Source organism: Suricata suricatta, chromosome 5, assembly GCF_006229205.1.
Source record: "Suricata suricatta isolate VVHF042 chromosome 5, meerkat_22Aug2017_6uvM2_HiC, whole genome shotgun sequence".
In the NCBI taxonomy this organism is placed as follows: Eukaryota; Metazoa; Chordata; class Mammalia; order Carnivora; family Herpestidae; genus Suricata; species Suricata suricatta.
This window is the reverse complement of record NC_043704.1, coordinates 155,952,600-155,979,519: the sequence shown is the minus strand read 5'-3', so window position 1 is coordinate 155,979,519 and position 26,920 is coordinate 155,952,600. Positions and strand designations below refer to the sequence as shown.

Below are 26,920 nucleotides of genomic sequence, written 5' to 3'. Positions count from 1 at the left end.
TCGCAGACCCGCCCCCGGGACGCCCCCCACCCCCGGCCCGGGGCCCGTGCACTTGGCCGGGTCGGCGCGGGCGCTGCCGGTTGCTACCCGGCCGGGTCACGTGAGGGGACGCGGGCCGGACTGGACCTTTGCGCGGGGTCGGGGTTGCGGCCATAGCCGCTTTGGGGCCCGAGGACGAAGGCGGCCACCGCCCCCGATGTGACGGTGCGCAGCTCTCGGGGGATGCGCTCGGACGGAGTCCCGGGCGCGCTCCTGTCGCTTCCCTCTTGTCGGCGCCTGCCCCCTCGCCCGCGGCGTAGACCCCCTCTACCCGTTCCGCGGGGCTCCGGGTCTCCCCGACACGGCGCCCCCTCCCCAGCACCCCTGCACGCGGCCTTGCCTTTGCTTTCCCTGCCTGCGTGCACCTGCAGCCGCGGCTCCCGAGTTTGTAGCGATAACCGTCATCCGGGAGCCTCGCCCCGGGAGCCGCGTGGGTCTCGGTGGTCAGGTTCGGCCCCTGCTCTTTTCCTCGGGTGGTTTGGATTCATTATTGACACAGACGGTCTACTCTCTGCGCGCTAAATCCTATTGCAGCGTTAAATTCAGTTTTCATAAAGGATTTCCTAATAGTTTTGTTGGTCCTGGCCATCCTGACAGGTGTGAGATGGTCTCTCGGTGTGGTTTTGGTGTGCGTTTCCCCAGAGATGAGGCATGTTGAGTTTCCTCTCATGTACCTGCTGGCCATTTCTTCTTTGGACATGCAGCTGTTCAAGTCCTCTGCCCATTTTGTAATCAGATTTTATTTTTATTTTTATTTTGTTCGATTTATTTATTTGCTGTTGAGTTGTGGGAGTTCCTTCCATATTTTGGGTTTTAGCCCCTTATCTGCGATCTGGTTTGCAGATATTTTCTCCCATTCTGTAGATTCCCTTTCACTCTGCTGGTTGTTTCTTCTGTCTTGCAGCAAGTTTGTAGTTTCTGTCGCCCCACTAGTTTATGCCCCTGATTACCTGATGACTTAATAGTTCAGGGGCAGTATTATTTTTGTCACCATGAATTTTATTTTTTCTTCATCATAGATTATCCAAGTGACTTATCTAATGAGAATACTGACAAATTCCTGTTACCTAACTCTCATTTTAAGAAATTATGATAGATTTTATTGTACTCACTTTTTAATGTTTATGTAAGTGTATTTTAATTTGCAGCCTGCTTCTACTGCAACTGAAAGGGCAGTTGCTAGACCAGCAGTGCTTCTTCTTCTGAAGAAAAAGATAGGTGTGCTAAAAGGTATGAATTCAATGACTTCTAAGCCTTGTACTTAAAGGTACTTGGGTATGTGATTCTGAATAAATGGCTATTCATTGATTTTATAGGGTTTTCTTTTCATTTTGAGGACCTTTTATAAGTATCTCCTTCAAATATTTTTAAATGTGGTGAGGTGCCTGATAATATGGAAGTTATTTGATGTCTAATGAAAACCCTGCGTTTTTTCTAAATTCTAATATATAAATATGTATATGTAACATATATTCATGGTAATTTTGAATACAGTTGGTTTGTTAATATTGATGTAATTCATGATATTACTTTTGATGTGGCCACATAGTCACCTATTTTCATTGTTATAAAATGCATTGAAAGAATTAATCTTGTCATAGGTTAGAAGATATTTATTTTTGTGTCTGAAAGCACAATTTATAATGTGCCACAATCATAACACAGTTTTGCTAAAAACATGAAAGTGGCCATTTTACTTTTTTTATTTGTGTTCAGTGAGGTTTTTACCATTTCCCATAACTTCAAAGCCTGAAAGGATGGTTAATTTTAGAGATTTAATTTGAATACCTCTGAGCATTTCTTAGTTTCATTTTTTAAAGGCACTGGGTTCTTTGTTGGGATCAGATCTGTCACACATATTTAATATAAATGCAACTGTTCTCTTAAGTATTTTCAAATAATTTAAGAAATACTGAACTGAAACAGTGATGTTTTATTATTTGTTTTCATGCTGCAACCACTCATGTGCTATTTCTTTTGCAGCTGCTGTCAAAGCTTTTAAAGATGCGAGACAAAATGCTGTTGCAGTTAACTCATCAGAGAATGCTTCAGCAGGAAATCCTCCAAGGATACTTTGTGTTCAAATGATGATGCCAGGAAGTTACAGCAGAAGGAACTATTGTCAGTGAGCAAAACGGGAAAGAAGCCAAAATATTGGCAAAGAAACCAAAAAATTCAAAAGAAAAAGTAACCAAGCTGGAGCGTGGACCCAGTCCTGTAGACATTCCCTCTTCTCCATCCCAGCCTTCTGAAAGGGGTTCAGTACTTCCATCTGAGCCCTGGGAGACACCTGCCGGCCCAATAATGAAAACAGTAAATAGAACCAAAAAAAAAAAAAAAGAGAGGGTCCAGGAGGTCCCTTGGTGGTGACTGATGGAGAGGGATTACAGGAGGAAGAAAAGGAGTATTTTGATGATAGCACAGAAGAAAGGTTTTATAACCAGTCTTCAGTGTCTGAGGACAGCGACAGTGGTGATGACTTCTTCATTGGGAAAGTCAGATGGACACGAAAGAAGGAAAGTAGTTGCCCTTCTTCAGTTAAGGAACAACCCCCCCCCCCCCCGAAAGCATTACCTGAAGAGGATCTACTTGAACCCTCTCAGAGTATAAGAAATGACAAAAACACGCCAAGTACAGAATCAAGGAAGTTTGAGTCCATGTTTTTCCATTCTTCTTCTGGATCTAAAAGCTCTAGAAGGTAAGAGTATTGTTTTCTATCCTAAAATAATTATTAAATCTTAATTTTTTTAATCTGAAATATCGGCCCATCCCAACGATGACAGAAAACTCTCTCCTGTATGTCCGTGTAGGTTATGCAGCACATCCTGTGTTTAGACGTGGCCCTTCTGAATGTTCTATTTGGATAATATATACAAGTACGCATGTGCTAGGGGCGTCTGGGCAGCTCAGTTGGTTGAGCATCCAACTCCGTTTCAGCTCAGGTCAGGATCTCATGGTTCCTGGGTTCAAGCTCATGTCGGGCTCCATGCTGACTGTGGAACCTGCTTGAGATTCTCTGTCTTTCCCTCTCTCTGCCCTGCTTGTCCTCTCTCTCTCTCTCTCAAAATAAATAAACTTATAAAGAAATACCTATACGGTAGTGCCACATTTATCCTGTAGCCAGGTCATTTGTCTAGCTAGTTTAAGTGTATCCCTTGGATGATCAAAGTCTTCAGACTTTGAATTTGCTAATGATGAAATCCTTTTGAAAATGTGTCACATAGCTTACTCTTTAAACCGAACTTTCTGAAGAGAACAGTGGGCTTTGTTTTTGAAAACCCAGGGCCATTATTTGAAGCGTCAGTCTTTTTCTTACGAAATGTTTGCTCTCACTGAGCTTCTGCAGACTCCTGTGTATTTACTCGTGTCCCTGCCTCTGTCCCTGCTGTTCACAGCTCCTCTGTGATAAGTCAGTGAGGTTAATTTCCTTTGTAATTCTGACCTGGTCGGGGATCCCTTCACACTTCAGCTTATTTCTTCAGTAACAGCTCTTATCTTCAGAAAACTGTTTTTGTAAAATCAGGGGTAATTTTTAATAGAACATAAATTTGTGATGTTAACATTTTCCAGAGAAGTAAGAAGTAAGGGATTTTTAGTTACAATTTCTAAAGTATGTAAGTGGGTGTTGTGTTTTTGGAATGTTTCTGGTTCCCAAGGATCTATTAATAAAATAGAGAAGATGAGTCAAGTGAATAGAAAACCATTTAAACAAAACAAAGCACAGATAGTAACTGCAGGAGTGAGAAGTACTTTGGATCGTGGATGTACTTCACATCCTAAAAGGCCCTAGTTACTTAATCTCTGAGGATATAGACTATCCTGAGTTTATCCTAGAAGATGACCTGGTCCCAGGATGTGTACCCTTTGTAGGTCAGGAGCTGAATCTGATTTCCATGGATCTGTCTGCCCGAATCCTGGGTTCCATCTCAATTCAGTTATACAGCCACAGATTCTGAAGCAACAAACGAACAAAAGAACTGCTGACGGCCACGGTCCTTCCGTCTGTTAATCTAGCATTCTGTGAGAAGCTCTGGGTCCTTCGCTCTTGATACTCCCGGTGGGCCCCACAGAGGTGTCGAGATGGCCAAAACTGAGTATCGCTAGAAAATTCGACAGAATTGATGAAATGTGAAGGAACTGATAATTTCCCAAATCTTAACCTGAATTCTACATAATAGTAGTTTTTGGATAAAGCAGAGCCAGTAATAGTAAGGCCTTTTCTTGCATGTGGCGGAGCAGAGCTGGCTTGTTGGAGTGTGTTGAGAATTAAGGACGCTCTCGTACAAGAGATGAGAGATGACACAAGGCACATTTCATTGGGAAAGTAATCGTTTTATACGTTTGCTTCTGGAAGTAATTGGAAGCCAGAGTCCTTGGAATGAATTAAAGGAAAAGAGAGTTACATGTGAGGTGCAGAATTTTACAGAAGTAAGAACGTTAACTGGGGGTGTTCATAGAAGAGGTAGAGCCACTTCAAAAAATAAACAAATTATGCTGGAAGAAAAGACAGAATTTCCTCATAGTGTCTATGTGCCAAGTTGGCGTATTTCCTCTCGGGCCACTAAACTTATTATCGTGCTGAAAGGAGAAATCATTAGATTATCGTCTTGTTTTGATTTCTGCTTTGGGAGCAAACCTTGACCACAGTGGAGTTGTGGTATTTGAGAACGATATTTTTATCATTCGGTTTGTGTGATTTACATTCCATCCCCACCCCAAGATCTGTCTTCATCTTACCAGGAAATAGTAAGACGGGCTGTGTGTTTAGGTAAACCTTTAAAACCTGCGTGAGCCACCTTAGGAGGAAAACTGCTGTGGGATTTGAACACATTCCTACCACAGAAGCTGAGGAAGATGTTTCCATTTCCTTCATACAGTATCAGTCTGTTCTGTCTTCCTGATTTCTATTTCCTTCTCTTCCTCTGCTTTTCACCTTTTCTGCATAGTGTACATTTTTTTAAGTTTATTTATTATAGAGAGAGAGAGAGACAAAGAGAGACAAAGAATCCGGAAGCAGGCTCCAGGCTCTGAGCTGTCGGCACAGAGCCCAGTGCGGGCTCCATCTCATGGTCTGTGAGGTCATGACCTGAGCTAAAGTCGGACGCTTAACCAACCGAGTCTCCCAGGCGCCCCCTGTATAGTTAAACAAACTTCAAATCTGGTAAAACGGAAAAAAAAGAAAAGGAAAAATAAATTTAGCGCTGCCAAATTTTATTTTCCAAGTTCACAAGGATTACATTTACGTATAATAATGCTTCATTCCAAATGGACAAACTACATCTGCCTTTCCATATAGGCAGCAACTCCCAGTTTTACTGAAAGTGGTAAGATAGGTTCCTAGCATTGAATTCAGCGTCATTCAGGTTCAGATGACTACACAGGGCTTGTCCAGTGGTGCTGCCCACAGCGACGGGCATTCTAGTTAGTGTGACAAACATGCACATGTTAAACCATCCACATGGATTCCATGTTCGTTTTCTAAACTATGAAGTATATAGAATAGAGTAAATATACATATATAAAACATATATAACACACACATATATGTTTTGAAATTGTGGATTGACACTGGCGGGGGGTATTCAGAAAGGAAAAGAATAGGGGCGCCTGACTGGCTCAGTTGGTTAAGCATCTGACTTTGGCCTAGGTCATGACCTCATGGTCATGGGTTTGAGTCCCACATTGTGCTCTCTGCTGTCAGCATAGAGGATACTGCTTAGGAACTTCTGTCCCCTTCTCAGCTGGGCACGCACTCTCTCTCTCTCTCTCAAAAATATAAGCATTCAAAGACAAAGAAAAGAACAGTGTTGATGCCATCAGGGAAAACTTGACTGAGGCGTGTGGACTTGAGCCTAACTTAACAAAGTTGGAAGAACTTGGTTAAAAAGAGAAAGGCAAGAACAGCAGATCATAGCACATCAGGTACCATAGATCAGCCTGAATTGAATGAACCTGTTGGGCTATTACATCTCTCCTACCAGTGGCCCTTTATTTTCCCTTTCCAGAACCCCTGGCGGCTGAATTCCCAGATTTCACCTCTGCTTGTCGCACAGACTTCAGGTCTGGTCCAGTGAGGATTAAAGTCTCCCTGAGGTCCTGACTGAGCAGGCTTTCTCCCACTTTATTTAACACCACAGTACATCATGGTGATGCTGATTCCTTCCCCACTCACCGCGTGTTGTAAGTCCTCTGCACGCCACAAGGTCAGCCGAGTATTAGGTGCAGAGTCCTGTCAGAGGTGCCGACAACTCCGTCTTTCTGGGGGAAAGGGAGTGCTGGGTCCTGAAAATCGGTTGCAGTCCTGGCCCACGAGTCAGAAAAATGCTTTCATCTTGAGGGATGTGATACTTAACATGGGCTATTTCTGTGGTCCTGAAATCTCTGCAGACATGCATCTTGTGTTGTCACTTCTTCAAGGTTTTGGAAGTGCCGGGAGGGAGAAGAAGCTGTAATGGAAATGGGCAGGCGAGGCAGGAGAAAAGTCAGTCCAGAAAGTCTCTCCAAGTTACATGTACTTGTTAAGTAGCCTGTAGTTACATTATTCTTGATCTTTCTTTAGCCCCAGATGGGAGCTGTGTTTGAGGAACAGCCATTGCTTGGGGGTCCTGCGTGGTTCAGTCACTTAATTAGCATCTGACTATGGATTTCAGCTCAGGTCATGATCTCAAGGTTTGTGAGTTTGATTCCCACATCTGGCTCTCTGCTGACACGTGGAGCCTGCTTGGGATTCTGTCTCTCTGTCTCTCCCTCTCTCTGCCCTTCCCCTGCTTCTGCACTCTCTCTTTCTCTATCCCCCAAAATGAAAAAAATGAATACACTTAAAAAAAAACCCATCATTATATGGTGGCTTTAAGATCATTTTCTCACTCTCTTTGTCTTGATTAGTTTTCCTTTGCCACTTAAGGATTTCATTGCGTCCATATAACAAATTCTGTTATGATCCAGAAAATCAAAATGATAAAGTGTGTTCTGGGTACAAATGCTGTGGTTCAAGGTCTATCTAAGTATCTTTATTCCCTGAAACTTACCAAAATAAATTTTAAAATATACTCTTTAGAAATAGTTACCACAATGTCCCAGCAACAACTGCATCAGGAAAAGAGAGTGATGCCGCTTCAGAAAGGAATGGCCAAGGAAGGAGATAGAAGGTTCTCCCACATCTCAGGGTGCTCTTCTTAATAGACGACTTTTACCCACCAAAGCTGGAGTCGGAGGTGGCAAGAGGATGGTGCCTCTGAAGACCAGGTGGGTAGACTAAAGGCACTTAGCAGGGAGACAGAAAAACATGAGAGGAAAAAACCCACAAGAGGAAAAACAAATGAGCTGTTACTGCTGGATCTCACTCAGGGCCATCTTCATGGATAAGACCCCTGTGCGCATGCTCAGATAGCTCCCAGGCTGGAGTGAATACTCTGCTGTCCCAGACTTGAAATTCTTAAAATCTTGAGCAGGGAAGGCTGTATTTCCATTTTGCACCACGTGGTACAATTTCTGTAGTCCGTCCTGGTCTGTGGAAAAAAATACTCCACATCTGGCCTCCCAAGAGGGAGTAGCTACGTGTTGGCAGAAACATTCTAAAGGAGGCACTAGGCACTGTCACCACAGGTTAGAATCGTGTGGGGAGGGGCTGCTTCGTAAAATGTCAGTGCCCAGGGCTTGTTTAAGACCAATTAAGTGAGAGTTTGGTGACCCGGCCCACAGGTCAGTCAACTCAGGTCCTGAGGGGAGGGAGTGAGAATTGGGGGGCAGGGGGCACAGAGAATGGAGGCAAGACAAAGTCTCTGATCTAGCCTCGTTTATTGAGAAAACACAAGCATCTTATAAAGAGCCAAAAGCGCAGGTCGGTTGCTAAGAAACAGGGTCACGTGAAAAGGCAAGGGTAAAGGAAAAACAAGCTGCAGTTTTAGCACAGCGTCTGAGGAGCCGATAAGAAAGCGCAGCCAAGCTGTCTCCGGCCTTGAGCTGGGAGTGATAACACTGTCCTGCCCTGCAGGTGGCTGATCTTTGGTCAAGGCACACGTCTCTTCCCCTGGCAGCTCTTCTGGCAGCTCTCCACAGTTTGGTAGGGGTGAGGGCAGAGATAGTGGGGTCTGTTGGGACAGACATCAGCGTTCTTCAAAGCTCCCCAAGGGTTACAGTGGGCGACCAAGAATAGTGACCCCGGAGGGAAGAATAATGGGAGCGTGCGGACCTAGACCCGCGACAGGCGCGCTGACGTCCCGACGAGGTCAGAGCACTTGTCTGCGGATTACCATCGAACTACTGTTCTGTGTTTTTCTTTATCATCTGGAAGTTGCTGCTCCTGGAAGAGGGTGAGGGGGACATGAATGATTAGTTGATTTTCTTGGACAGAAGCTTTATCGTAGGAGGTCTACTCTGATTTAGAGGAACGACACGCCGTCTCACATCCCACCACTAGTATGTAGAAGAACCCCAGTACAGGACCTTTAAATTTCGGTCACGAGAGCAGAACCTGAGTCCTTGCAGGAAGAAAATTTGTCTGCGGAAAGACTGTCTATGGGAGAGATTGGTCAGTAATACCCAGCTCTCCAATTCCAGCTCCCTGGGAAACAGATTCCCAGTCACTGTCCTCCTGGCTGATTGGAAATGGGCGGATTCTGGTGGTGAAACTAGAACTGGACATTTCTCCCCTCAAACGAGTGGACCTGTGCCCTGTGGTAGAGATTTATAGATTATGAAGGAAGTGAGTTTCAATGCTCCCTCCATGGTAGGGTGGGGAAAGCAGCAGTCAGTTTCTAGTCAGATTAGTCTCTAGGGTTACAGATTCTCATCATTCTGGGGGAGGCAGAAGAGCTCTGAAAGTACAGAAAATGGGGGATAGTGTTCTAAAATCCTCTGAGTCACTGAGGGGATGGATGCTTCTCTTTGGAGAAGAAAAGTACTTCCATCAGAGAGTTTCAGCCGCTGTACCAGTAGCAGTAGGAACCGTCTCATGGCCCTTTTGTTTAATTTTCTAGGATAGAGGGTCACTGGGACCTGCCCTCGGGGACCAGCTGAGTTCACTTACGGCTCCTACTGAGTGTGGCTAGGCATTCAGGGATCAGACAGCGTTGGCCTTGGCATGTGATCAGACCCGGTGGAAGAGGAAACTAAAAGAAGTCAGTCTTGTACTTTGAGCATACTGTCAGTGTTTCAAATCAATTGCCAGGAGTATTATCAAGTTGCCTCAATGACTTTTAAGCCTTTAACTTCTTTCATCTAGTCTAATGACTAAAGAAACAAATTCTTGGTAGAAATACATTGAGACTTCTATTACCTCCAAATATAGTAAACCCAGCATGGACCTACATTTTTCCTTGACAGCCCCCATTGTGGAGATGGTAGTGAAGGCTTAGAGGGTCTGATGGGTTTGTTCAACTGTTAGAAAGATGAGAAATACCAAGCGAGAGAAATACAAGATGGTTGGATAACGGTGTGTCCGTTAAAGTAACGTCCATGGTGGACTAGGGGAAAGCGTCGCGTATGTGAGATTGGGTTGAGGAGAGATTTTAGGTCGTCCCTGGTCTTTCTATCATTGACTTTCCTGGATTGGCGCCACGCTATTTCCTTCCAAAAGTAGAAAACAGACATCTAGCATTGGGCTAATGAGAACTAAGGAAGTAACATCAGAATTATTCTCAGATGCCCCGTTGGGGGGGCGGGGTACTAATAACCCAGCGCCAGAAATGGTGATTACGCAATTGAAAAAGAAGTGTCCGTGCTCTCTACCCTGAGAAGCAACGCCATTTCTGTCCTCCAAACTTGGAGGTGAGGACTTGCATACTGATCTCTCCATACAGATTCAAATCCTAGGCTAATGAGCCAGTTTCCCCAGGAAAAAATGAACATTAAAAGACGTTTTTGCATAGCAGTGACTAGTGAAAAAAGACAATAAAATAGGGTAGTTTAGTCAGTTAAAGTTGATTTATAGGAAGAGGCAAAAGAAATATGGGGGACGATAGCAGAAACACGAATCAAGAAAAAAAAAAGACATTAAATTCTGAAATACTGAATCTGAAAACTAATATAGTTGGTGAAAAAACCAAGTCAACCGAGAAGGTGACTTGCAGAATGGATACGACCCAAGAACACATGTGGTCTAAGAGAAAAGGTTAAGTCACTCTGCTCTAGCAAAGACAGGCCCTCAGGATCAGGGTGGGATTTATTGCAAGAATGAAGATATTTTTCGACATTAAGAAGCATCCTAGTAAAACTCGCCATATTATGTCCAAAGATAAGCCCCACATGATAAACCTCCATAGATGCTGGAAAAGTGTGTCATAAAATTTAATGTCTTGTCTTGATTTTCAAATGATTAAATAAAAATGAAAACTGCTTAGTATTTCTTTAACTTGATAAAATGTTTGTCTTTACTTAAAATCCCGCAGCTTAGGGAGAAAAAATGAGATCGTCCTCCTATGATAAAACCTACAAAAATGTTCACTGTTATCTTTCCTACTTACATTTTATTGGAAGTATTAACTTCCAATACATTTATTACAGTTTGCCAAAGTTAAGTCTGTTTAAGGAGCAAGAATTGTCGGCTAAGCTATAAATAAAATTAATATGTAAATCAGTCATGTTCACATGTAAAAGTATCTCCCTACACAACACACTGAAGAGTATACCCATTTAAAATGACAAAGTAAAATAAAATACCTTTCAATAGGCTTAACTAGAGTGAGTTAGGTGAGAAAAACTAAAATTGTTCTGAAGAAACCAAAAACCAAAAGGAGACTTGAAAAAATGATAGTGCTTTCAGTATTTCGGGATTGTGGATTGAACACCAAAAAGATATCAGTTAATCCTAATTTATTTATAAATGTAACACCAACCTGATAAATATACCAACCGAGGTCTCTGATTTTCCCCTCTTGTACTGTTGAAGCTCAGCAGGTAGGAGAGAACGCCATGTCCGCTTGAGAGACTGCGGAAGAAGCTGTGTCATCAAGGGGACGGATGTGGTGCGCACCGAGGAGGAGGTGGGGGACACACAGTGAGTTGGTGTCAATGGGCCATTCCAGAAGGTGCGATAAAGGAGATTTTAGGAAATAAGGAAACTGCAAATAGGGAGCAGTATGAGGACGCTGGATGGCATGTGGTAGAGACTTCTGACCATAGAGAAATATTTTGGGTCTAATTTTCCCCTGGAGATATTCTCCTAGCCCTCAAGAGTTGAGGATTATTCTAGACATAATCGTGCTTTTCAAGCAGGAGGTGGAAAAGGAGGACATGGCCGTCACTTACCCCAGGCACGTCTGGGGACTCCCGCCAGCAGCTTGGAGTGCTGTGTGGTCAAGGACAGTCACTTTCAAAGTCCTCTTAGCGGGCGCCGGTCCCAGAGCCGCTGCGCTGTTAGGGAGAGTACTGAGGAGAACAGGAAGCTACGAAGGTGAAACATCGTCTCGAGGTTTTCTGTTCCTGAGGGGAACAGAAAACTTTGTCTTTGTCCTGGCAGTGTCAGCTTTACCTGGTCTCTGTACTCCCGGAAAATAGCAGTGATGAGAACACACGCTCCTGTGCAGGCCTGGAACCAGCTCAATGCACCGACCCGCCTTTCTCTGGAGGACAGAGATAACTCTTGAGTGCACCCCGAGATCACGGTGACAAATCTAGACACAGAGATTCGAAGTCCCCACTCTGTTTCGTGAATGACTCCCCTCCCTGCTTGTTCTCACGGGTCAGTCTGAACAAAATGCCCCGTCATGTGACTTCTCTAAAATTTAGGTAGACTTGTCTCCTCCCCTCTGAACTCTTATTCCTGAGGTTTGTTCCTTCAGGCACTGGATCAAGACACGACTCCCCCTTTATGGCCTCTCCGGAGAATTAAGGCCAAAAAGAACACACACACACACACACACACACACACACACACACACACACACACTTTCTTGTTGCTCAACTCCCTGATCCTGCCACCTGTTCATCCCACTCCGCCTCACCTACTTCCTTGTAGCCGTGTTTGCTCCTCACTGAAAAGGTCCTTTCTGTCTGACGTTCGAGACACTTACGGATCAGGTGGTCAGAGCATTCTCTAAGTTCAAGAGTCCTCCTTCCTGACGTTTTCCTTACTAATGTCTGGACGTGGATGTTTTCTTTGACGCTCTGTCAGTCTTGTTTTGTTTTGCTTTGTGGTGGTGCTTGTTCGCCTAAAGTGGAATCTGCAGGGTGGCCCAGGCCACGAGAGAGCTGCAGACCTGCTCTTGAGGTTCATCTGCAGGGGTGGGAGGTGACAGCCGACAGCGGAGATCATGAGGTACGTGAGAATTTCAGAAGAGTTTGCAGAGAGAAGGATAGACTTTGGACGTATTAGAGATGGGAGGAATAAGAGGTCCTAGTACCCTGGACTTTCAAACATCACAGGTGTTGGGGTTTCGACCCCTCAGAGTGGAAAGCTCAGGTATAACCGTTGCGTCCCCCACCAACAAAACCCTGACTCTTCCTAGCCTACCGTTGCCTGGAAGCCTTACCAGTAACATGAACAGTCAATTAGCACATAAATATATATGGTGTACATATCCTATATTGTACTCTTAGAATAAGTTGAGCAAGATAAAAGTAAATAAGAAAATCTAAGGAGGAGGAAAAAATACATTTGCAGTACTGGTTATATTTATAAAAAGATGAGGAAATTGTAGCAATTAAAAATAGATCATCTTTTTATTACAAGTTATTCTTGTGAGCAAAACCTGGCTACACTTTTATTATGGATTACAGAAAATAAATGTACAAACAAAAATTACTTTTTAATCATAGTTTAAAAAATAAAATAAATACAATAAAATAGATCTCCCGAGAAATCTCAAATGTTGGCATCAGGCAGTTCACACTGCTGCCCCTGTTAGAGTTATGTTTGCACCATCTGTTGGTTAGTAACCCGTTTCTCCTGGGGTGAGTCAGTTAGTTTATTAAAAACTTGTAGAACATTACTTTCTCCTATTATGCAAACTCCCATAAAGGAACTTAACTACAGGAAATTTGACAAAATGTTAAATATCCTTTTATCACCATAGGAAGAAATGTTTCTATTCCCACAGGTAGTGAAAGACAGCCATTGCCAGACAAGGTGTAACTTTGCAGCTAGCCTGTCAGAGCACCCATTGTCGAGTGCATTTAAATGAAAATGGAAACAGATTCATCAAAGCAGCACAATGCCACCTTTCAAGAGAATTTTAGAAACGTAGGACTTTCATCAGATTGTCAGAGGCAAATGAGATTGCCATTTTGGACTATTAAAGGAGAAGAGAGAAGGGAAATTGGTTTATATGACTAGCATCATTAAAATTAAGTAGCATGTGAAAATATTTAAACAGAATAAGTGCTGAAAGTAAATTAGCTATTTCAGATGTCTTCAGTGTGCATTTGCCTGCTTTTCAGCGCTAAAGCTGACATTTTGACTTAGATTTGTAGTTGTGTAACCCCATCTTATGTGAAAACACTCGGCATACAGTCATCTCTTAAGGCATATTTATGAGTGTTAACAATCATCCAAGAACTGTATTAAGACTATTATCACTGGGGCTCCTGGGCAGTTCAGTAGGTTGAGCGTCTGACTCTTGACTTTGGGTCAGGTCATGATCTCAGGGCTCGTGATTTCGAGCCCCACGTCAGGCTCTGTGCTGACAGAGCCTGCTTGGAATTCTGTTGCTCTCTCTGCCCCTCCCCTGTTTGCCCTCTCTGTCTCAAAATAAATAAAATACAACCTTAAAAAAAAGACTTTTATCACTTGATCTTCATCTCGATAGGATGGGCACCGTGTTAAGATGAAGAAATTACCCAACCTCCAGTAAACATCACGTGACAGATTTGGGATTCAAACTCCGAGGTGGACTCCCAAGCCTGTGCTCTTAGACTGCCAGGCGTCACGGTCATGAATCTCTGACTCCGGCGAGGCCACTGCGGGAGCTAACCTCACTTATCCCTTGTCCTTCACGCTACAGGTTCACTACGAGGAATAGCAGAATTGAAACGAGAAACTTGGAGGAAAGGTGAGGGATGTCACCCCTCTCTCACATTTGTCTTGCTTCGTCAACCCTCTGATCTTCATTCTGCCTTTACCAGTTGTCAGAGGCAAAGGGGTTCACAGGGATAAAAACTTGAGAGGCTGCCTTAGAGCATTCTTTCCGTTGTCTCTTTTTCTTCCTCATACTCACCCTCACACTTCGTTCTGGGAGCTTTGCATCCTTGGGAGGACTCCTTTGTTAACAGTAGGGTGTGAGGTTTATTATTTAAGCTTCCTCTTAGCTGGTGTCAGGCTAGTGCTATTCTAGTCAGTGCCTTTGACCTCCACCAATTCTGCTTTTTAGGTGTGTTAGAAAGATAAGCATGATGAAAACTCCCAAACCTGGTTCATGAAGTCAGAATTTCCCTGGATACATTAACCTGCTGAGAAATGGCTCTAGTAAGCTTATCTGTGTTGAGAGCAGCATTTCAAACAAAATCCACCTTCTCCTAGTTTAAGGAGAGACCAGTTTAATGTCATGTTAATTTAGCAGAAAGACTTTTTCCATACTCACAAAGGCCCGTGACCAAGAGGATTGCTTAACTTTCTGAAGCTTTCTTAGCCTTTCCTCTTTATAAATTATGAGTCCTGTTCATTCTTTTGTGAGAACAAATCATGTATGTAAATGAGTTTTAACGCTAAAATACTCTTTGTCAGAAGAGATATGTTTTATTACGAGAAACTTTGTTTTGCCAGCTAATAAAAATCAGGTAATTAAAGCCAGAGAAAAGGTCTACGCACTTCTGATTATCTGAATTCATTCATCTTTACTCATTTACAGATTTATATATGTTTTTGTTCAGTAAGTCTCAAATGTCTGCTGCTATTGCTGATACTAGAGTTACAGCAGTCAGGAAGGGAGATCACAGGGTGACCTGGGTGGCTCAGTTGGTTATGCGTATCACTTCAGCTCAGGTCATGATCTGACAGTCTGTGAGTTCGAACCCCACATCGGGCTCTGTGCTAACAGCTCAGAGTCTGGAGCCTGCTTCAGATTCTGTGCCCCCTCTCTTATGGGCCCTCCCCTGCTCATGCTCTGTCTCAAAAATAAATACACTTTAAAAAATTAAAAAAGAAAAAGAAAGTAGATAATAGAGCCAGCTCTATGGGGTTTACATTTTAATGGACATCTTATTGAGGATTTTTTTTTCTTTAAAAGTTCAGTAGAAGGCAGTTTAGCATCGACTTGCCCAACTCTGTATAATTCTGGCTGTCCATTTAGAAGAATTTGTGCCATGGCCTGAATTACCATTAAATGTTAGAGGGCCTATGTAAACAAACAAACAAACAATGTTGACCTTTGAGACTGTCTTCAGGACAGGCACATCATGGGCTTGGCAGTTACAGAATTACATGCATTCACCCTCATTGAATCATGTTCCAGATTAAGTCGATTAGTAATGTTATTGAATGTATTTGCAGTGCTTTCATTGATTATTTTTGGTTGAAGTCCTACCTAAATTATTATCTAATCCATTGTCACATAAATTCTGTCTTGTGTTTTTTTAAATTAAAAAAAATTTTTTTTTGACAGAGAAAGTGGGGGAGGGGCAGAGAAGGAGACACAGAATCCCAAGCAGGTTCCTGGCTCTGAACTGTCAACACAGAGCCTGAAACACGCCTTAACTCACCAAACTGTGAGATCATGACCTGGGCTGAGGTCAGATGCTTAACTGACTGAGCCACCTAGGCGCCCTTGTCTTGTATTTTTAAGAGCACAGTCACGTAACAGTGTCTTTTCAGCCTATCATACTCCTTTAAAACTTGGAAACTTTGAAGGATGTTATTACTTATTATGAAGCAAAAGTACTTTAGAGAGAGGAAGTACTCAGAGAAAGGAATGCTAAAGGAATTACCCCCTTTGCAAACTATTTTCCCTGAATTTGCCTTATTTTCTTTAACTTTTAGCATAAGTTTGTATTTTTGTATAAGTAGTACAATGGGATCTCAAAAATTCTTAAAAATTATGTTTTAAAGATATTCCAAATTACTCACATGTAACCGTTTCCCCCACTTGTTGGGTATCAAGTTTGTGGAGTACCCTCATTTATACCTGTGTACAAGTACACAGATAAGTAGATGGATGAAACATACATGAATGGGTAGAGAGAAGGACAGAAGTTATTTTGCAGACAATTAATTATAGTTATTAGAATATTAAATTTAGATACACTTGAATTTATCAAAAAATGAAATGTGATTGAAGCTACCAAAGTTGAACTGTAAATCATTCAAAAACACAAATTTAGTAATATTTAAAATGCCCCTTATGACTAAGATAAAGGTTTAAAAAATACTGAGAAATGCATAATTTAAGTTTCATTCTTAGAATCAGTTGAATCTGGCCATTTAAGAGGAAAGCACATGTGTACTCTCCTCTCTTTTAGATTTTGTAGCTATTTCTATTTGATAAATGTATTTAAGCTCTGCATTCTCTTCTCTTACTGTTATCTCTGCCCTTGATTTATGTTATTTTTACACTTCAGTGGAGTCCCTGTTCTTCCCCAGCCATTACACCATATTCATAGTATTCGGGGGCCTTTTAAAACATCATCTCTGGATTGACTGCATTTTATCGTCATATTAATTTTTTGGTAGCCATTTTGCTGCCAGAATTCTCCTGTCTTTTGGCCTGGAATAGTCCACGTGTCCTTTTGTCCGGGGCATATGGAGTTGGCTCTGTCATAGAACTGACTTTACCAGGCATGGCTATTGCTGCACACATATTTCTGTGCACCTATTAATATTTCTCTGTTAAAGGAGGCTTATTGACTATCCAGGGCCTGCCTGGACATCTCTTAATGATGTCTCTCAGTTTCTCTTGTTGTGCCTGTATTTTATTTCCCTACTCTGCAATATTTGGGACTCGCCTTCTTGCACACTTTGGCTTGTTTCTTGGTGTAGTCCTAAGAAGGAAAACAGACTGACAAACAGAGGGAACAGAAGCACACATACACATAGACAAATCAAACAAAGAAACACATTACAGGGGGGAAAGAAAAGAAAGAAAATGAGAAGGAAAGAGACGAAGAGAAGAGGAGAAAATAAAAAGAAAAGAGAAAGAAGAAAGGAAAAAAAAATATATATAAAAGAGGGTCGGAGATAACAAAGGACAGTAGACTGTTTAAAAGTGTATGACCAGTTTAGGGGAGAGGTAAGGATGAGATACAGGAGAATATATCTGGGTTCCAAGAAGGTGAAAAAGTAAGGGTGAAAGGAGAAAGGAAAGTAAGGAGTAAAATTTAAAAGAATTGAGTAAAGAAAAAGGAAAAAGAGGTAATAATGACAAAGAAATAGGTACGAAACAAGTGAAGAAAAAAAATTTTTTTTATATTTAAAAAAAAAGCAGCTCCCCTGGTGGATGGGCGTGGTTTGATGTGGTAGGTCTTGGAGGCTGTTCTCAGAGGCTCCGCCCCTGCCTGAGGTTAAATGAGCAGCAGGAGGTGAAGTGCGCACCTTCACAGACTCAATTGCGGAGTCACCACCCCCAGCCAGGATCTTGATTGCAAATGGGGGAAAGGAAAAAAAAAAAAAGCTGAGTCTCTCTTGGTTTCCGATAGCTGTTGCTCAAGGCACTGTGCGCTGCTGAAAATGAGCTGGGAGCTCCTGCAGTCTAAGCACGAGCCCAGACCTCCACCCGCCACCGACTCCTTGTCGTGGGTCGCATAGGTGTAGGCCCTATTTTTTCCCTGTGGGCACTCGGGATTCGCGCAGTCCGTGCAGGGGGCTAGGTGCGCCGTGGAAATGCGGTCCGTGGTCCTGTTCCCAAAACCAAGTTCGAATTGCTCGCCCCTGGTGCAGCCGCAGCCCTGACCGCTTCTTGCCAGGAAGTCCGCTCTCCTGGCGCAGCCGCGCTCAGGCCACTTCTCGCCGGGAAGTGTGCTCCCCTGTCTCTTCCCTTTGTCTCTCGGGCTCCGCGCGCTTCCCCCACGTTGGGCTGGGGATCTTGTCTCCCCTGCCTGTCCTGACCTGGCCTGTTTTCAGATCTCCCCCGTTCGCCCTCACTCACTCAGGTATCCTTGAGGTTCTATTCTTTCTGGAGTCCGTATTTTCTCCTTCCGCTCTCGCAGATGAGAGTAATATCCTTCTCGGTTCGATAAATGGGACGGACGGAGTTTACAGAACTCCCTTCCTCTCCGCCATTTGGCTCCTCCCCCCGCACACATATTTCTGAAAAAAATTGTGACACGCATTTGACAATGTCTGCCAGTTGCTGTTGCTCTTCAACACAACTTGGCTACAAATCTGGTCACAGTTTCACATGTTCTTTCTTTCAGTTATCTGCAGATCCTTTTCTACTATTTTCAAGCAATAGATGTCACTTCATGGAATGGGGAAGCCAGCTTCTTGTTTCGCCTCTCAAGTGACTTGCCTCTTCTCTTAGGATACCTGAAGAATTAGGCATCTTCCTTTTATCCTTTAAGATTATATATGTCTTGAGGCATTTAAGAGGCTCAGTCAGTTAAGTGTCCAACTTCGGCTCAGGTCATGATCTCACAGTCTGTGAATTCAAGCCCCACATCAGGCTCTGGGCTGACAGCTCAGAGCCTGGAGCCTGTTTCAGATTCTGTGTCTCCCTCTCTCTCTCTGTCCCTTCCCCGTTCATACTTTATCTCTCTCGTTTCTCAAAAATGAATGAATGTTAAGAAAGTTTTAAAGAAAAGATTATATATGTCTTTTATACTTGTGTGTATATATATATATATATTATAAAACTGGGGCTATAAATTCCTATGAGACTTTTTTTTTTTTCTGGAAAAATATGTACTCCTCCTTTGTGTTTTCCATTCTTTCTGTATTCTAGGGATGTTTTGCTGTATTACATCCTGAATTACTGTCTGGTTTGTTAACCTCTTTGTCATTATGTTTCATCATTTAGCCTTTGTACATCCATTGTCTTCTAGTTAATTATGTGTTTAACTCATCCCTTTACACTTAAGTCAAGATGCCAGTTTTTCTTTTTTCTTTTTTTTTTTAATGTTTTATTTATTTTTGATACAGAGACAGAGCATGAGAGGGGGAGGGGCAGAGAGAGATGGAGACACAGAACCGGAAGCAGGCTCCAGGCTCTGAGCTAGCTGTCAGCACAGAGCCTGACGTGGGGCTCGAACCCACGAATGTGAGATCTGACCTGAGCCGAAGTCGGAGGCCCAACCGACTGAGCCACCCAGGCGCCCCAAGATGCCAGTTTTTCAATGTGAAACCTTATTTCTTTCTGGTTCTCCTTTGTTTACTGATCCTCTTTCGACCTTGTTTAGAGTCTGTGTTTTGTCCTCACCTCTGAATTCTCCATTTTTAGACTTTTGCCTTGACACGACATCTTGTCTTGGAGCTCTTGTTTATTAAATCTCGTAGTTTAACTTTTACAGCATGAGGAATCTCAGGTCATTGTTCTTCTGTTCCTTGGGTTCTGTTTAATGTAAGACTGAGGATTGTTGCTTTATTTTGTCCTGCTGTGGTTTACTCAATAGATATACACTGATACTGTGTCTTTTCCCCTCCGGCTCTTGTTTCATGTAGGATTTGTATTCTTACCTCCATATGTTGTACGACAGGTGGATTTACTCTCACATGCTTGGTTTCTCTCTGGCTCTGGTAGCTGAAATACTTGCTCTCTCAGCCCCTCGAAGAACATGTTAACCCCCCCAGACACATACACAATCCCTAGAACCTCTGCATATGTGGCTCTAAGTGTCCAAAGAACCTTTGTAGAAGGCATTTAGTTAAAGATTTTGAATTGGAAACGTAATTCTATCTAAACTGTGTGGGACTCATGTTATCAGAAAAATCATCAGTATGAGAGGCGGGAAAGTGATAGAACAGAAATGAGACCATGGAAACAGATATTGAAGTGCTATGGGTCTCCTTTTTTACGTTTATTTATATTTGAAAGAGAGACAGAGAACACAAACAGGGGAGGGGCAGAGTGAGAGGGAGACACAGAATCCAAAGCAGGCTCCCGGCTCTGAGCTGTCAGCACAGATCCCGATGTGGGGCTTGACTCACAGACCTGAGCTGAAGTCAGATGCTTCACAGACTGAGCCGCCCAGGTGCCCATGAGGTGGTGTGGTTTGAAGATGAAGGGAGGGAGCCAGATCCAGAGGATTCAGGCGAACTGTAAAGGCTGGAAGAGAAGAAAGAGAGAACAGCTTCTCTCCTAGAGCCTCCACACGGAACGAGTCTTGCTAAAGCCTAGGTTTTAGGTTGTAAGGTCCATGTTGAACCTCTACGTCCAGAACTGTAAGATAATACATTTGTATTGTAAATCCCCAGAATGGTGGTAATTTGCTATAGCAACCAAAGGAAACGAATACAGTAAAGGATCTTCAGAGCAGTGTATTGTTTTGAATTGGATCTAGACCTATTCTGAGGTGTTTTACTTTTGGGTGAAATTATTCTTTTTTTTCTTCCAAAATATTGCCTGTTCAGTTTATAATTCTCCTTAGTCACTAGCCTGGTCAAGGAACTATTTATGATTATTTCATTGCAGTATATTTTATTTTTATCTCTGATCACCCGTCACTTTTGGACATTCTTCCCTGAAGTCATGTATTTTAAGGGACATGACTTCTGCCCTTGGAAATGAGTTTTGCCGTGTGTACCTATCATACTTCGCTAGTCGCTTCCTCTGGAGATAGGAACTAACTAAACTGAAGTTGGAGCTCCTTGCTGTAATACAAATAACTACATATAAATTACTAATGTACAGAAAATATAAAACATGTCACTCCCTGCTGTGGTATACATGACGCCATGGGTGTCACTCCTGCAGTGACCTCTTTATGGAATGGGATTCTAGGCTCGTGTGTGATGGGCTTTTTTCATTTGATGAAATGTTGGCTCATTGTTCTTCCACACGGCTACTTATGTCATGTTAGATCTCAAGGATACCTTCTTTTTTACCTATATCATTATAATCATTTGTATAGTTTGACCTATTTTCTACCAATATTATACATGTAAGATAGTATCTAATTTTTGTTTTTACCTTTTCTGATAGTGTTGTGCCCAAGTTTGTAAAATCGCCCCAAATCGCCCCAAAACAAGCAGCAGAGACTGCTAGGGAGACCGAGTCACGCCTGCAAAAGCAAAGGGCCTTTATTACAAGCTTACGCTTGGGCTCACAGTCTCCGCCCGACCCGTCGGCCATGTGGAGAGAGCCCCGAACAAAGGCAGGGCAGGGCCTTTTATGCCGTTGGGAGGGGGAGTTACAGGAAATGATGACAGGAGTATAGTGATCCAATCCCTACCCCCCCCATCAATACTGGCAGTCGTGGGAGCCAATAACATTTGGAGTATTGACCAATCGGAGTGGGCCCAGGACGCCCCACGTGAGGCGTGACTAGGCCCGCCTCTAGAAAGGTCAAAGGTATCAGCCAGCCTCTCCCAATTGGGTGCCACAGGAGTTGTCCCTCCTTAAAGTCCACCCTTTCAGGAGAAGCTGGCGCCTTCCCCTTTAAGTACAGGGGAAGGCTGGATCGGACCTGTGGCAGGTGGGGGACCGCCCCCGGGCCAGCCGGTCCGCGGTGCACTGCGACCAGCTCCAGGACGGCTGGGAAGGCCCGGTTGGGATGGCCGGATCGGACCTGCGTCCTTACAATAGCTGATAAGGCTGAGCATTTCTTTAAATTTTTTTAAATGTTTTTTATTTATTTTTGAGACACAGAGATAGCACAAGCAGTGGAGGGTCAGAGAGATAGGGAGGTACAGAATCTGAAGCAGGCTCCAGGCTCTGAGCTAGCGGTCAGCACAGAGCCCAATGCGGGGCTCGAACCATGACCGGTGAGATCATGACCTGAGCCGAAGCCAGACGCTTAACTGACTGAGCCACCCAGGTGCCCCTGAGCATTTGTTGATAAATTTGCCTGCCATTCAGGGGCTATAAGAGGCCGAGCCCCTGGTGAGTGAGGGGAATGTCCAGAGGCAGCACCCACTTGAAGGAGGCTGTAGATTATGGCCTGGTTCTAGTCCAGCCACTGATGTGGCAGTAAATACAGATTGTCCCTAAGGGAGGGGCTCTGTGCCGTGGTTGATGGGAGATGGGATGGAGCTGACCACAGAGCTAAAACCCTGTACAGAGTCCTTTCCAGAGGACATAGTCTGGGCCTGGAACAGAAGCCTGTAGATGAGATCTTCATGCTTGAGAAGAACAAGCGTCATTACGAGGCCCAGGAATGTAAGTGTAATCCATGGGCTTTCCTTTCCCCAAACCTCTGGGGAAATAATGAGAACAAGAGTGGCAACAGAGACAGGGGCTTACAGTAAAAATGCATGAGACCGTTCCCAAGAGTGGGGGAGAGTCCAAATATTTTAGGGTTGTATGGAATTATGAGATGTCCTCAAATCCACATGTACACACCAATATACACCTCGCGCTTAACTGTTTCAGAGGAGTTAAATAGTACTGCCGATAAGATCTAACGTCAACTCTTTCCTGCCATTCAGGCTAGTTCTCTAAGGTACTAGATTTAGTAATGTGGTTACTATAGATACATGAAAATGTTTTTTGTTTGATTCAAGCCATCTCTAGTTTTGATATCAAGTGCAAGGTACACAAATTCGAGTCAGTGATAGGATTCCACTGGGTGAAAGCAGTCGCTCTAGTCAGTGGGTCATGGCACTCCTCCAGTCCTGTGAGGACCAGCTGGGTCCCTGGGGCGCAGTGATGTCATCCATAGGTCACAGAACACTGATGCTGACCTGCATCCTGATAGGCCTGCTGGTGTCCTTAGCGCTGGTCAGGACAGTGATACACTGAGGAGGTAACCTCTCCAGTGAGTTGTTGTTCTTGAATGTACTGATTTGGTTCTTTGTTATTATCCACTGATTCTCTGATAACAGAGTTTCAGGGAGAAAGTTATTGATTGGGGTTATTCTGAAGAGGTGAACCATGAAGAGACAAAAAAGGAAACATCCGGAAAGCACATCCTCCCCACAAAGTACCAAGAAGCCGAGATGTATGTGTAAAGCATCTTGTCTGAGCATTAGGGAACCTGGAATTGCCTCAGAAAAAGGGGGGGGGGGGCATCTGGGCGGCTCTGATGGTTTGGTGTCCATCCCTTAATTTTGGCTCTGGTCATCATCTCCCGGTTCATGGATTCAAGTCCCACTTGGGGCTCTGTGCTAACAGTGCTGAGGCTTCCTGGGACTCCGTCTCCCCATCTCTCCACCTCTCTCTCTGAAATGAAATAATCTTAAAAAAAGTAGAGGGTGAGAGGACCCCTGGCGATGGTAAGGAGGACAAGGAGGGATGGGGCGGGGGAGGGGTGTATAGATGCGGATTTTTCTGAGGCCACAGGCCACCTGTGAGGGAGCGAGAGTTTAAATGACCAAGTCCTTGTCTCTGCAGCCTAGGACCTGTACTTTTACACTGTGTTACTCACAGTGTCACAGGCATAGTGGTGGACTAGAGCAATTCTTCTTAAAAAATACATTTTCCTTTATTTGATTTTTCCCTCAGGACATTGGGTAAGTATCTGATGTTATTATGAGTCTTCTAATAGTCCTTTATCCTGGTAGTGAAGAAGAACATGTGGCTCATACAGGTGAGGAAAGAAAACACTTAAAACAGGTTGTACAGGGATGAGAAGATAAAGTTGGAATGTCCTTACTCAGTAGCCTTCAGGCTGTGAAAATGTAAGTGTAGGGCTCCTATGTGAAACGCAAGAAAAAGGTGGAATGCACACCCCAAATTTAACCATAATGGTTGAACTGTGGAAAAAGTTTGTTTTTTTCTGAAACATATGGGAAACGGAAATAGTTCTGGTTACTATGGAGATTAACAGTAAGTAAATAACTTCGATGAGGAAAGACCATTGTTCCGGGGTGGGGGGGGACATATGAGAACCTCCCCCTCCGGAAGTTCAGCATGGTAGCTCCTACTCCAGAAGAGAACTTGGTACGTCCAATCTGGGGAGAGAGGGCTGGAAAGGCAGTCTCTCTGCATGTCTTCCTACAGTAAAATGAGTGAATGTTGAGAGATGTTGGGCAGTGAGAACCATGAGAGCTGTAAAACATGCACTCACAACCGTGTGTGCACATATACACATGGAGAATGTAAGCCAGGGAAAGGTGGATATTAATATCAAAAATAATTGTCCCCTTACTATGTACGAAGTCCAATTATTTCCCTCTGAAGAACACGTTACATCTCTACTTCATTAATTGAGATGGAGTTTGTCTTTCTAACTAATACACAAATGAATCTATTTCTTGCTTATGTAATAATTCAGGGTATATGAGAAAGAATGGGTCAGGCCCGTTGGGCTGAAGGGACTTTGCTGTCATTAACACGCAGCTTTCAAATACACCTGGCTTTTCACATTCGCAACATCTGCAAAAGGCAGGAACACAGGGGGACACAGAGAAGGTATTTATGGTTCTTCCTAGGGAAGTGGCACACGTCCTCTCCACTCACTGCCATTGTAAAAACCATAGCCGTATGGTCAGAACCACCACGAGAGAAGTTGAATATAATCTAGGTGGAAAGGCGACGGCTTGCAGTCTCTGCTCCATGTGCAGAGAGGACCCTTGTAGAGACCCAGTGACTCCTCATGATACAAATACAGTATCTGAGGCATATTATGCTATCTATGAAAACGTAGGCCCTATTCACAAAACATGACACACAGTAGATGCTTCTTGGTTGTTTAATGGATGGATAAACGTACAAACACGAAGCATGGACTACATCTCTATTTTTTTGTTTTTCTAATTTCTCAGCAAATCTGAATTTACAAGTCCTGCAGCATGTACGTGAGGGAATGCCCCCAGCTCATGATTCAACAGCAAGCGGAGATTCTTCCGCCTCTTCAGACTGTGTCTTGTGCATCCCTTCAGAAACAGAGACACTGATGTACTAACAATATGTTAGGGAAAGGTAGGGGAAAGGTATGTGTGCGTTTAAAGAAAAAGGATGTCGAGAAATAAGTAAAACTGTGAACAAAGATTACGCTGGTGAGAAAGTCTGGGTGGAAGAGTGTGGATGACAATCCGTACTGTCTGTTCACACTCCACTCTGCTGCACGTATTACGGATATAAGGCGTAGAGGAGGGGAATACGTAAGGTGGGCTAAGAGCCATAGCTGGGCTGGAGAGTAAGATTAGGAGCCAGGTGGTCACGCCTCCGCTAAATGAAAAGGACCTGAGAAGCTGCAAGTAGAACTCAGACTGGGAAAGAAATTGGAATATCCTTTTAAAGCCTCTGCTGAGTGAGTAGTCTCCTCCCCTGAGCCCTGCCAAGTTGTCATCGATCTTCCGTTGCACTGGTGAAAGCTCTAGGGATGAGAACTGAGGTTCCACAGTACTGCCACCTCTCTAGGGATGCTGCCCTCTTCACAAGACGACCTTACAGATGTTTGCCATGGCACCTGACTCCTGGAGGGCTGGGGGGCCGGCAGGGAGAAAGGTCTTCCCAGAGATCTCCTGATGCACACTACTCCTGGCGTTCCTCGGGCTCCTCACAGGGCAACGTGGATGTTTTCTCCAGACAAGGGCGCCACGTTTCACCAGGCTAACTCGGGAGCAGCTACAAAGGATCAGGAACAGCCATCTTCACCCAGCCCTCGCTTGGGGCTGAGGGGCTCACGGAGAACTTCTGGGCTCCAGTGGGACTCTAGGAAGGTGCTGGAAACCGCTGCTTGAAATCCTTAGGCCAATGGGTCTGTGTTGCTGTGAGAAAACGAAAAGAGAAGGGGTCCCTTCAATGAGGAAGGCAGATTTTCTTATTTTAGTGGTAAGTGTTCAGTCATTCACTGTTCATGATTCTGAAAATTCAGAGCAATTCCTGGGTTCCAGCTAACTGACTTGTGGAGCATGGAAAAATGAGCCCTTCCTTTGCCCCATTAACTAACAAAACACATTCATTGTAGTGTGAAGCTGGCTTTGAATGTCTTTGCAGCTTCCTCTATGCTTAACTTCTTGATGGATCCCTTTAGAACAAAGCACTTGATGCTGTGACAATAATAAAGAATAAGATGTGGGGATTGTGAACCTTCATAAAAGAATATAGGGATCTCCAGGAAGCAACACATTAAAAGCTGCCAGAAATGATTCTTTGTGGAAGGGTAGCCTCGATCCGTCTCCTTCTCCAGATGCACCTGATACTTTAGAGAAAGCAGCCAGAACTACTGGCAAATAGTATAAACCAATGCGGATTAAAAAAAAAAAAAGATTCCATGGACTGTTTCTCTCAAGTGGTTGTAACTCTCACTTCAACCCAGGGAAAAGGTAGTACTCTGACTCGCCTGCATACCGACCCTTCCTCCAGGAGAGAAAGTTGGACCCTACTTCGCCCTGTGCCTCCTGAAAGGGAGGCAGGCCCCAGAATAAATTTCTGGAGGATGTGATTCCCGAGACATTTGGTTGATCTAGGAATGATGGGCCCAGGCTTCTCTGCCCCACTGAACTCCCAGACAGGCCTTTCTTTACTCCTATCTCCTCACAGGGCATAGAAAGGAAACATTCTCCTTCATTAATTCCACCACTATCACCGCACCACCAGTAGGAGCAGAGAACCATTTTCCGTTACAGCCACTGTTCTCCCAAGTCGGAGGAAGAAGAAGGCAGGTCACACCGTGTGGAACAGCAAGATGCTCTTATGTATATTCTTCTGAAGGAAGTTCATCAGCACAGCTACTGGAGAACCTTGGGAAGCATCTCTCCTGGCTGCCGCTTTTTCTGAGAACCCTGAGTCCCCAATACCCTGGAGGTAGTCTCTTACCCCAAGGGCTCTCACCTCTTGTGGACTTGGCCCCTAGCAGTTTCCACCTTCCAGTGAGCCTTTTTTTTTTTAATCAACTGTCATGGTGGAGATGGTACACCGGTGTTCACTGCTCGTTAGTTGGTCAAGAGCATCTTGCTGTTCCACACGGTGTGACC

General features: G+C 43.9%; 1 pseudogene; it reads left to right on the top strand.

Moving 5' to 3' along the window:
- The first annotated feature begins 222 nt into the window (after positions 1-222).
- LOC115291355 lies at positions 223-26,235 on the top strand (annotated as a pseudogene).
- Positions 26,236-26,920: the final 685 nt, after the last annotated feature.